Below are 12,845 nucleotides of genomic sequence, written 5' to 3' on the forward strand. Positions count from 1 at the left end.
AACTTGCTATAGCTGTTGTCCAGAATTGGTATTTAGTTCAACTTGATGTGATCAATGCTTTTCTGCATGGGAATTTGTTGGAAGAAGTATATATGAAGCTACCTTCTAGTTTTCATATTAAGGGGAAGTCTAAAGTTTGCAAATGGACCAAATCTTTATATGGTCTAAAATAGGCTTCACGCCAATGGTTCTCAAAATTATTCTAATACTCTCATTGACATGGGTTTTTTGCAATCCCAAGCTGATTACTCCATTTTTACCAAATCTCAAGCCTCTTCCTTCATTGCTTTTTTTGTTTATGTTGATGATATTGTGATAGCAAGTAATTATTTACAATCTGTGGAGCATTTGAAAATTTTATTTGATGATAAATTCAAACTCAAGGATCTCCAGCAGCTTAAATATTTTCTTAGTTTGGAGGTTGCTAGATCTCCACAAGGAATTTCTTTGTGTCAAAGAAAATATGGTCTTGAAATCCTTGAAGATGTTGGTTTTCTTGGTGCCAAAACAAGTTCATTTCCTATGGAGCAGAATCCCAGACTTACCAAAGATGATGGGGAATTACTGGCAGATCCAACAATGTTTCACAGGCTCATTGGTAGGCTTTTGTATCTCACTATTACAAGGCCATATCTTTCTTACTCAGTTCATCGCCTAAGTCAATATATCGATAAGCCCAAACAATCTCATTTGATAGTAGCTTACCGCATTTTGCAATATGTTAAGAATACTCCAGCTCATTAACTATTAAAGCTTTTGCATATTCAGATGGGCTTCTTATTCTGATAGCCATCAGTCCACAAGTGGTTATTGTGTGTTTCATGGTGATTCTTTAGTTTCTTGGGAAAAAAAAAAAAACCAATTGTGTCTCGATCCACAACTGATGTAGAATATAGATCCATGGCATCTACAACTGATTTCCATATATCTCGTACTCAAAGTGCTCAATTATTTTGTGACAGTCAAGTTGCCTTACATATTGCTGCCAACCTTGTGTTTTACAAACTCACCAAACACATTGAGCTGGACTGTCACTTTATATGGGAGAAGATATACGATGGAGTTATCAAGACCTTTCATCTTGCCTCACAGTATCGACTAGCTGATGCTCTCACTAAAGTCCTTAGACAACAACATTTTTAGCTAATCACCAAGATGAGAGTTCATTCCATTTACTCTCCATCTTGAGCGGGAGTATCACAACACGTGTCACTTGTATCTTTTATTGTGTATTTTACTTAGTTTGTATTATATATTTTACTATGTGTTTTACTTAGTTTGTTAATTAATTTTGTACCCAATTGTTAAGTCAGTTTATTGATGAGCTAGACCCCACATATATATACCTCTACAATTCCGCACCAAACACATTGAGCTGGACTGTCACTTTATACGAGAGAAGATATACGATGGAGTTATCAAGACCTTTCATCTTGCCTCACAATATCAACTAGCTGATGCTCTCACTAAAGCCCTTAAACATCAACATTTTTAGCTAATCACCAAGATGAGAGTTCATTCCATTTACTCTCCATCTTGAGCGGGAGTATCACAACACGTGTCACTTGTATCTTTTATCGTGTATTTTACTTAGTTTGTATTACATATTTTACTATGTGTTTTACTTAGTTTGTTAATTAATTTTGTACCAAATTGTTAAGTCAGTTTATTGATGAGCTAGACCCCGCATATATATACCTCTACAATTCCGCACCAAACACATTGAGCTGGACTGTCACTTTATACGGGAGAAGATATACAATGGAGTTATCAAGACCTTTCATCTTGCCTCACAATATCGACTAGCTGATGCTCTCACTAAAGCCCTTAGACATCAACATTTTTAGCTAATCACCAAGATGAGAGTTCATTCCATTTACTCTCCATCTTGAGCGGGAGTATCACAACACGTGTCACTTGTATCTTTTATCGTGTATTTTACTTAGTTTGTATTATATATTTTACTATGTGTTTTACTTAGTTTGTTAATTAATTTTGTACCCAATTGTTAAGTCAGTTTATTGATGAGCTAGACCCCGCATATATATACCTCTACAGTTCCACGCAGGAGATGACTTTTATTGACCTTACCAGAGCACAAAATTACTAAATAATTAAACGAGCCTATTCTATTTATTTGAGAAGAGTATAGACTTTCTCAAGTGTCCATTAAAAATATTAACACATCCCATTATAATTATGGACCCAAAAACCAAAAGACTACTAGTCTAGCTGCATAAAAGAAATAAATACCAAAATATGTATGTAGACGAGTTAGAACGGGTTTGAAGATGAATTTGTTAGCAGGTGTTGGAATCGAAGATGTTAAATTAAGGTGGCTGATGCTCCGATGGAGAAAATGCTGGTTTTTAGACTTATAAATTATTAAAATATTTACTGTTAAAGTAAAAAATAATGTGAACCATTGTTATTGTTCAATGTGTTGATTTAGTTGTCAAACTTTAAATGAAAAAGTGTTATGGTGACTTGAATCAATGCATACCTTTCGGGGGGATAAGAGACTCAATTGCTTAGCCACCAAATAATGGGTTGTGCCCTTTAGTGAATTGGAAATTTTTTCAATTTATTATCTACAATTTGAGAAGTTGTGACTTCTCATAAGTGCTATTTCATTTTAGTTGTAAATTTTTACAAATACCATTTCATTTATATAAGTTATGACTTTTCACAAGTGCTCTTTCAATTTCTATAAATAGGGAACCCCTCCCACAAATTTATGTACTTCAAATTCTCTACAAGAATTAGATAAACATTTCCTTATTCTCTTTGTCTTTCTTTCTTTAGCTTTGACTATTTTATATTAGGTCTTAGGATCTTCTTTTGTATGTACCGACAAGGAGATTAATGGGAATCGAAGTTATTATATCCTGAGAGTAGATTATCAAAAGGCCTAGTGCGTGTTTAGATTTGGAGGTGGCAAAATCTATTCTAAGGAAATCGTCCATCACAACATGCCTCAATATCGGGTTCTCTCTTTCTAATTTGTTCTTGTTATTTTACATATTCTCTATTTTATAAAGCGTTTGCACATATATATAATTTATTATCCAAAATTTCCCAACAATCTTAGAATAGATCTTCTCTTTTGTTAAACTAAAGTAGTATTGTTAATTATTTGGTTGTCACCATGACTTCTAACGAACCTACTGCATCCGAAGAATTTTGAGGAGTCAATTTAAAGCATAGGCAAGTAAAGATGAAAATCTTTCTTACAATGCTTGGATTATATTTTGTTATTGTTAATGATCTGCCTTTTAACTATTTTCATGAACCCGCACGTACTGTTGAATTGCAAACCAACAAAGAAACTGAGAGTGTGTGTAGATGTAGGATTCTAAATCATTTAAGTGATACATTTTTTTATGTTCACCTAGACATTAAATCTGCCAAAGAGATTTGGAATGCTCTGTATAAGAAATATGGTATACAAGATGCCGAAATGGATAATTACATCACAAGCAAATTTGTTAGTTTTAAGATGGATGGTTCCAAATCTATCGTAGAGCAAGCCCATGAGTTAACTATTATTTACCATGAATTAGGGCCAACGGGGAATAGGTATTGCCAAATGTCTCCAAGTTGCTTGTACAATAGACAAGTTGCCTCATTTGTGGAAGAATTTTGGCCCATCTCTTAAACATAAGATTGAAGATATGACCATGAAAACCTTGATCTATGCCATTAGGATCCAAGAACCGCACTTGAAAAATGATCCTATCCCACCATTGGTTTTTTATTTCCAGTCTAGAGCAAATATTGTAGAAGGCCATAGAATATAGAAACCCATTACAATAGAAGCCAAATTCAATAAGGGTAAAACTAGTTATAGGCACAATTTGAAACCAAAGTCCTATATCAACAAGCATGATAAGAGACCCATTTGTTTTAATTGTAACAAACCAGATAGTCAATAAGTGTGATTTGTATTACTCTTTTATTTATAAAAAGTGTTATTTTTCCTTCAATTCTATTGATTTTGTTTTATTTCTATATATTTTTCTTTATTTTCTTGGATTTGAAGGAATGAGAAGATTTAGTGTGAAGGGAGAGCATTTTGATACAAAAGAGGTGACTACATGTCCAGACCGACTAGAGGCGACGAGATCTGAAGAGAGTCGAGGAGATTTAGGCGAGGACACCCAATGACGACTAGAATTGGCAACAAGAGTTAGGCGGTGAGCGAGATGTTTTACCTCTTGGACAAGAAGACTTGGTGACAAGGCTCCGAGCGGTTAGATTGGGTGATCAGTCTAAACGACCAACTTAAAAAATAACCTAAACGACATCGTGGGCAACAACTAGCAAAGACAAGCAGTTTTACCGCTCGGTAGGTTGGCGAGAGGAGTCTTTCATCTCGGTCAGGAACCTTAAATCTTGGCTATTAGGCAAGGAGATCAGTTATATTCATCGTACACAACATCTACCTGGCAGAACCCTTCCGAGTTTCGTAATCAATCTGCTAACCACCAAATCCTCTCGAACTCCGCAAATCAAGCGACTTATTACTGAATCTTCCATTTTAGATAATTTCATTATTCTTGGGATAATTTTTCATGTTAATATTTATCTTTAGAAATTATGTTTCAAATCTTTAGGCTAGATTGTAGCCGTATTTATCTTGTCTTCGAATTTGAGTTTTGACATCTATTTCATCCGCATTTATCTTCTTTAGAGGAGGTAGATCTAGAGGGCAGAGGCGAGAGCCACATACTTCATCAATTGACTCCAATTAAGAACACTAGTTTTATTCTTTTTCTTTTCAATTTCATTATGAGCTAATTTTATTTTCTTGAGCTTTGATGTAGCTAAGCATTGAACACACAATTTATATTCTAAGTTATTTTATTTTCAATATTTTCATTATTAAGTATTTATTCATTGTTCTTAATGCTTGCAGTTTTCTAGTTAATTATTATTCGATCTATTGAATCGCAATGAGATCGAGAGGTAATTTGTGATTAGAGCTCTAGGATTAAGTACCATTAGTTGAGCGAAAGTAGAGATATTTTACTGCGATTAGTGTCATTTTTAAGAAAAATCCAAAAACCTTAATGAATCTCCAATTAATTAAATTCACATAGAGATATGAAATTATTAATTGGAAATATTTTTAGTATTATTCGAGAAAAAATATTGAATCGTTAAGGGATTCTTATAATCAACTTAGAATAATTAGAATTCTATAACATGGAAGAATAAATTGTGTGTGATTCACTAGGTAAAATCAAACGCTCTAGATCTATTCTTATTATCTTTGAAATTTTAATTTTAGCGTTCTTTTCTTATGTTGAATTTAGATAATCTATTCTTTAAATTTTGGTTTTCTAAAGAGTAATTAATTTAGTAAATTTCAGTACTCAATAACATAAATTATCTATGTGGGTTCGACATCCATTTTCTTTATAACATTTTATTACTTATTATGATTCTATGCACTTGTAAATATTTTCAGCACAACAAATTTTTGGGCCGTTGCTGGGGATTAATTATTTGTTATTGATATTGATACTAGCTAGATTGTTATTAATTTGGATTTTATTTTATTTTTATTGTTAAAAGTTGTTTAAATAGAGCTCAGCTTTGCTTTTCTTCTATTTTTATTTCATGATTTAGAAGTGTATGCCCCGATCTAAACCATTAGAGTATACACTTCTTGATCCCGAGATTGAAAGAACTTTATGTAGAATCAATAAAAAGAAGAAGTAAGAGGCTACTACATCTGCATTCACCATGGCCGACCAAGATAATAAAGCTTTGAGAGACTATGCTATGCCCACAGTCAATGGGGCGACATCTAGTATAAGGCGACCAACTATATAAGTCAATAACTTTGAGATCAGTCTGGCCATCATTCAAATGATTCAACAAACCGTCCAGTTTGGGGGCTATCATAAGAGGATCCTAATGTTTATATTGCAAATTTTCTAAAAATTTGTGATACTTTTAAACACAACGGAGTGACAGATGATGTGATTCAATTGAAACCTTTTCCTTTCCACTTAGGGAAAAAGCAAAATCTTAGTTGAACTCTTTGCTGCCCAGCATCATCACTACCTGGGAGGAGTTTGCACAAAAATTCTTAGTAAAATATTTCCTTCCGACCAAGATAGCAAAGTTAATGAATGATATTACTACTTTAATCTAATTTGAGGGTGAATCATTATATAAGGCATGAGAGAGATACAAGGACTTATTGCGCAAGTGTCTACATCACGACCTCCCAACCTGGCTTCAAGTACAGACATTTTACAATGGTTTGGAACCCACAAATCGATTTATGATTGATGCGGCCGTGGGAGGAGCATTAATGAGTAAAACCCATGATGCCGCATATGAACTTCTGGAAGAGTTGGTGTCTAACAACTATCAGTGGGCCGCAGAGAGAGCAATGCCAAGGAAGGTGGCTAGCGTTGTTGAGCTTGACTCTATGTTCGCAATTGCGGCCCAGTTGGCAAATATATCCAAACAACTAGCTAAGATGAACGCTAATGCTATTCAAACTAATCTGGTTTGTGATCATTGTGCAGGAAATCATTCAAGTGTAGATTGTCAAGTTGGGAATCCTTTTGCCCAACCGAGTTATAAACAAGTCCATTACGTGTCCAATTTTCAATGTCAAAACAATCCTTATCAAACACGTTCAATCCTGGATGGAGAAATCACCCAAACTTTTCATGGAGCAATAATCAAGGGCCGACTAGACCACCTCAACAGTTTCCACAGCAAGAGAAGAAATCGACACTTGAGGATATGTTTCTGCAGTACATGCAAAAGACTGATATGGTGATCCAAAACAACTCGGCTTCAATCTGCAATCTTGAGGCACAAATCGGTCAGCTCTCAAACATGCTTACCGTGAGGATAGCAGAGACTTTGCCGAGCAACACTGTGACCAATCCGAAAGAACATGTCAAAGTCATAACATTGAGAAGTGACCGGTCATATAACCAGCTGCAAATAGTAAGTACGGAGCGAGATGTAGAAGCAACCAAAAACATGGAGTTTGAGATGAAGGAAGCTAAATCCAAAGTGAAAGAAGCAGAGCAGGATGCGGCCAACCAACAAGCTGAGAATACTAAGGAGAATAAAGGGGCTTCAAAACCCAAGAAATCCAGGGAGTTTATATCTGAAACTTATTCTCCTTCAATAGATGATCCACCAATTCCTTTTCTGCAAAGATTAAGAAAAAATAAGATTGATAATCAGTTCTCTAAACCTTTTAGTATATTTAAGCAACTGCATATTAATATTCATTTCATTGAAGCTTTAGAGCAAATACCTAAATATGCAAACTTTTTGAAGGATATATTATCAAACAAGCAGATGTTAGAGGAGCATGAGATTGTAATGCTGACTGAGGAAAGCAGTGCAATTTTACAAAATAAGTTGCTGCCTAAGTTGAAAGATTCGGAGAGTTTCACAACCCCTTGCACTATAGGAAACTCCTATTTTGATAAAGTTTTATGCAACTTAAGGGCAAGTATTAATCTAATGCCCCTCTCTGTTTTCAAGAAACTAGGTCATGAAGAAGCAAAGCCGACCACCATCTCTCTACAGTTAGCTTATAGATCTATTAAATACTCGAGATGACTCATTGAGGACGTACTGGTGAAAGTTGATAAGTTCATCTTCCTGGCCGACTTCATTGTGCTCGATATGGAGGAGGACGAGGAAATCCCTTTGATACTAGGCTGACATTTTCTTGCGACGAGGAGAACCTTAATTGGTGTTCAGCAAGGGAAACTCATTTTGAGAGTCGGCGAGGAGCATATCACTTTTAATGTATTTAAATCTATGAAATTTCTTTCCAAGGTGCATTCTTGTTTTCAAATAAGCGACCGAGACGTAGTCATGACTGACCAGATTTATGGAGTTGAATTTCCAAAGCTACCACTTGAGGTGTAAGAACCCGATCCTATATTTTTAGGGATAAATTATGGATAATTTTATTAGTCTCAATAAATGAGTTAAAGCCCATAAAAGAACTTATCGGATAAGTTATATTTATTTGAACCTAGAGTTAAGGTTCCGGTAGTATTTTTTTTTAAACTCCAAGCTCATGAGTGTTAGACTCCAAACACTATTACCATTGTGCTTTCGTTTTCATAATAAAACTCCTAGCTACCGGATTTCCTTCCACAAATTTCAACCATGCACGAAACTAGTTCCACGACCAATACCATGCATGTACGTCTCTCTTTCTTCATTTTCCATTGGTCTATATATAGAGCCCTCTTCACGTTCTTAAACCAATAGTATATATATACCTACTGATCCTTCGTGAGAATAATTCAAGCCACCAGCAGCCAACACCTACACACCTCCATGTCCAGGAAACGTAATGTACATTGCCACCACCCACTGCCATGAGTGAGCCCTCCACTTAAAACCGACGCCACTGCCTAGGCCATGCCAACGTAACCACTTGCACGATAGAAAACTCGTGTGATAGCATTGCCCAGCCCCAAGTTAAGCAGAAACATTGGCTTTCTTCCATAAACCTCTGCCACGGCAAACAACACAACCACCCTGAACAGAGGCCACCTCAATGTGCACTCAAGCCTCTGCCTAGCACTGCCCAACACCAATGCTGCAAACCTTCTTGCACCACCACCAAAAGCCTCTATTTTTCCTCACCAAAAACTAAGTGTGTGATCTCCACCGTGAGCCATGCAAACCAGCCACCCCACGGCATTAGCCTCCTCCATGTCATCGCCACCTACACAGAGAGCATTGCCGGATGCTGCACGCCACTCCAAGTTTGTCGTCTTCGTCTCAGTAAGCCACGTCAAACTCCCCCAAAGTTTCTTTCCGTCACCCTCCCTCACACCGAGCTCATCTTCCTTCCCGAAATCTCTCTCTCTCTCTCTCTCTCACAGTTGCATCGTCACCAGTTGTCGTAGTCGCCACCGCGCTTGCCACCGTTGAGTGCAACCCAGCCTCACGTTGCACTACCTAGCTCACAGCAACCGATTACACTCCGAAAATAGTGGATTAGCGTGCAAGGTAAGTAGCGTGATCATACCCTTACACGTATGTATCGTAAACGGCATGTCTTTTTATAAAAATATTATTCATATATGCCCTCCATTGGAAGCCCCTTTTTACGTACCCAAGTCATGATAAAATTACGAAAATCCATGATTTTTCGTAAAGAATTATGCATTAAATTTTTTATGAAAATTCATGATTTTATGAAAGGATTTATGTATCAAAAGATTTATGAAAAAACATGATTGATGACTAAAAGCCTATGATAAGAATATGATTGAAATTGATTATAATTTTTAGGAAAAATTATCATTGCTTAAGTGTAGTTGTTAATTCTTTACTTGATCTTGCTTAATTTGATATTTTTTATGTTCAATGAATGCTTATAATGATCATTAATCGTTTTGCATACCTAAAGAAATTTTATACAAATTTTGTGAATTTGTATGGTCTCAACTAACTCTAGAATTTATTTGATTACACTCGAGGTGAAATCCTAGACAGAATATTACTGGAGAAATGATTAGGGCTTCGTTTGGGTAGTGAAAATACCTGAGAAGTGTTGAGAATGTTTGTGAATAGTAGTGAAAAAGTAATGAAAAAGTAATAATAAAATATTAAAAAATAGGTGAAAAGTAATGAATAGTAGAAAAATATGTGAAAAGTAATAATAAAGTAAAGAATAGTAGTGAGAGTACCTCAGTACTCTCACTTGCCAAACACAGCCTAAGACATTCTTTGGACCAATTGATCCTTTCAAGCTTACCTATTTATTATCTTTATCCCTAGTCACCTCTTTGAGTTTGATTGAATTATATTTTGGCCTTATATATTTTTTTCTTGTAAACTTCATATTCCTTACCCTATTTGAGATTAAACATTGATTTCCTTACCTTTCAAGAGAACTAAGTTTACACAAAGTTACCGAAACACAAGAGCGTAAAGGCAAGAGAGGTATAATGTCTACAAGTAAAGTTAATTATAGCCATATTATCAAAATCATAAGTTTGAGAGTAAGAAAAATCAATTCATCTACAATGTGACCGACAAGATAAGGCCGACGAGAGTCATCCACAAAGGCAATAAAAAAGGTATAGTTTATTTAAAAAAAAAAAAGTCGGCCTGCCGAATAGAGGGTTAAAGAGAGAGATCCTTGAAAGTACAATAAAGAGAGGTATGTTGAGAGATCCACAAGATTAAGAAGAGATGTTTGTGTTAGAATTGAGAATGTTTTTTTTTTTTTGTTCTGTTAAGTGTTCAAACTTAAGTTCTTTTTTTTTTTTGTTTGAATCCTATCTTTTCTTTGTAGCCCTCACCCTAGCCTTACATTACAAGCTTTATAAAGACCTATTGATCCATGATGATAGTTTCTGTTCTACATTAGTGTAAAGTAATTTGAAAAACAAGTCTATGGAGTTTTTAGAGATCTATTATTTATTTACTTGTTTGCATAAATGTGACGTCCCGACTCCCACGTACAAAAATAAGGGAATCGTGATGTCAGGATGATGACAACACGGGTCACGCATCCCAACGAAATGTGCTCAAGTGTGTGCAACATGTAAGAGTGCACAATAAAAATCGCAGCGGATAATATAAATAAGTCTACTAAGTACCAGAATTTCAAATACAAATATTCAAAACAAATCATCTTTAAAAGTTATACAGTCATCCCAAAATATATTACAAAACAAATACATAAATAATTGATAAAGCGAATCTCGATAAACAGGAGTAATCCCAGATCACTCCGCCAACGGAGCCAAGCTTAAGGCTCGTCATCCACATCTGCATCAAAATCTGCGATACCATAAAATGGTACCACAGGTAAGTATAAACCAAACAACTCTTGGGATAAAAACATATTAATGCAACTAACATGCATTCATATGACAAAATACACTTAGCCATAAAATATCATTTTTCCCAGAAAAATGATTATTTTCAACATATGCCAAAATCCCATTTTGGCCAAAAAATATAGTCCGTCATTTTTCTAGAAAATGATTCACACAAAACAAACCATTTATCGGACACTGTAGGCGGGAATCGCAGGTAGGACTCTACCACCGTCCCTGCTTACCACCATCCCTACCGCATGCACCGTAGGCGGGAATCATAGGCGGGACACGATCACCATCCCTGCTTACCACCATCCCTATAGTTCCTTTCCACACAATGAATATTTATCACACACAATGAATACTTATCAGAGCACTGTAGGTGGGAATCACAGGCGAGACTACCACCATCCCTGCTTACTATCATCCCTACCGCGTGCACCGTAGGTGGGAATCACAGGAGGGACACAACCACCATCCCTATCGCGTGCACCGTAGGCGGGAATCGCAGGCGGGACTCTACCACCATCCCTACAGTCTCTTTTCCTTTTTCTCAAACCAGTCAATCCAGTCGTTTCAAACACACTTAGAATCATTTTACATGAAAATTCAATTTTCAAACATACACATGAAAACCCAATTTTTAATAAACACATGAACATGAATGTATGCACACGAAAACTCAGTTTCATTTACAAACATGATCATGCGTGCAATATGCCATGTACATGAACAACGCCATAACAATAACCAACAATGCAAACCAAACACACAACAACTCCGTCCACAATCCATCCGACCCCCAAACTCCTCGGACTCAGTCCGGCAGAACCAACCAATTCACAGATAAAATGAGTTAGTGCAAAAATACATTTAAATCACGAAAGTTCTTTGGGAAAATACTTACAGCGCTATATTATAATTTTCGAAGGATCACGAAGATGCAAGAAGTGACGGCTCAGCAACGTAACAGTGTAAAATACACTATGGCCGTGGGTCTCAAAAACCCACTTTTTAACGGAGACAAACCAAGACCCAAAATTGATAGGGTAGGGCCTAGAGAGATCGGTGAAGCCAATGGTGGTGGTGGTTTGCTGTGGGTGGCAGCGCAAATGGTGGTTTTAGGCCAAAGATGTCCAAATCAGAAATGGAGATAGATAGGCTTCACCGGTGACGGATCGGAGCTGGGGTTGGGTCCATTGGGTTGCTAGGAGGTCGATGATGAAGTGGTGAAGAAATGGTGGCCGGAGGTGGCACGACGGCGACGCTGGAGCTCAAGATGCGCAGCGGCTTGGAGGGGCTCGTGGGGGCAAACGGCGGCGCGATAGGAGCTGAGAATGGAGGGAGGTGGTCGTCGGCCGGTGGGGAAGCGAACAGCAGGGGCGGTGTCGCGCACGGCAGCGCGACGGTGGTGGGTTGGGTGGAAAGAGAAAAGCTCAAGGGAAAGAGGGAGGGGAGTACGTCGCGCGGGGAAGGAGAAAAGCAGAGGGAGAAAAAGAAAAGGGGAAGAAAGAAAAGAAAGGGAAAAGAAAAAGAGAAAAAGAAAAGTAAGGGGAAAAGAAATGAGGTCCAATCCTCACCTCTTGGGTCACAAAAAAAATGATCCAACGAAAATGATTTTAAAACAACAAATCAATTAAAATAATTTAAACGTAATGATACAATGAAATTAAAATAATTAAATCCCACAATCAATTAATTTAAAAGAAGAACAATTTAAATGTACAACAATAAATAAATATTAAGAAAACATAACAATTTAATTTTCACAATTTAAAGATCATAAAATAACCCATTTAAAATATCCGATAATTATAAAATAAGAGAATAAATTTCTGAATTATTAAAAATAATCCTTCAGTGAAAATACACTAAAATGCGGGATGTTACATTCTCCCCCCCTTAAATTAACTTTTAGACTTGATTGATCTTGAATGATTCATTTGAATTATAAACTTTAGGCAATCATTGAAGCAATAAATTTTATGAATC

At 36.4% G+C, this 12,845-nt stretch overlaps 1 non-coding gene across 1 annotated transcript; it reads right to left on the reverse strand.

Moving 5' to 3' along the window:
- Window positions 1-6,133: 6,133 nt before the first annotated feature.
- LOC121247967 lies at window positions 6,134-6,240 on the reverse strand. The gene has a single exon (XR_005937367.1). It is a non-coding gene; the product is annotated as a small nucleolar RNA R71 (small nucleolar RNA).
- Between the last annotated feature and the right edge of the window lie 6,605 nt (window positions 6,241-12,845).

This window comes from Juglans microcarpa x Juglans regia, chromosome 1S (genome assembly GCF_004785595.1).
Source record: "Juglans microcarpa x Juglans regia isolate MS1-56 chromosome 1S, Jm3101_v1.0, whole genome shotgun sequence".
NCBI classification, from domain to species: Eukaryota; Viridiplantae; Streptophyta; class Magnoliopsida; order Fagales; family Juglandaceae; genus Juglans; species Juglans microcarpa x Juglans regia.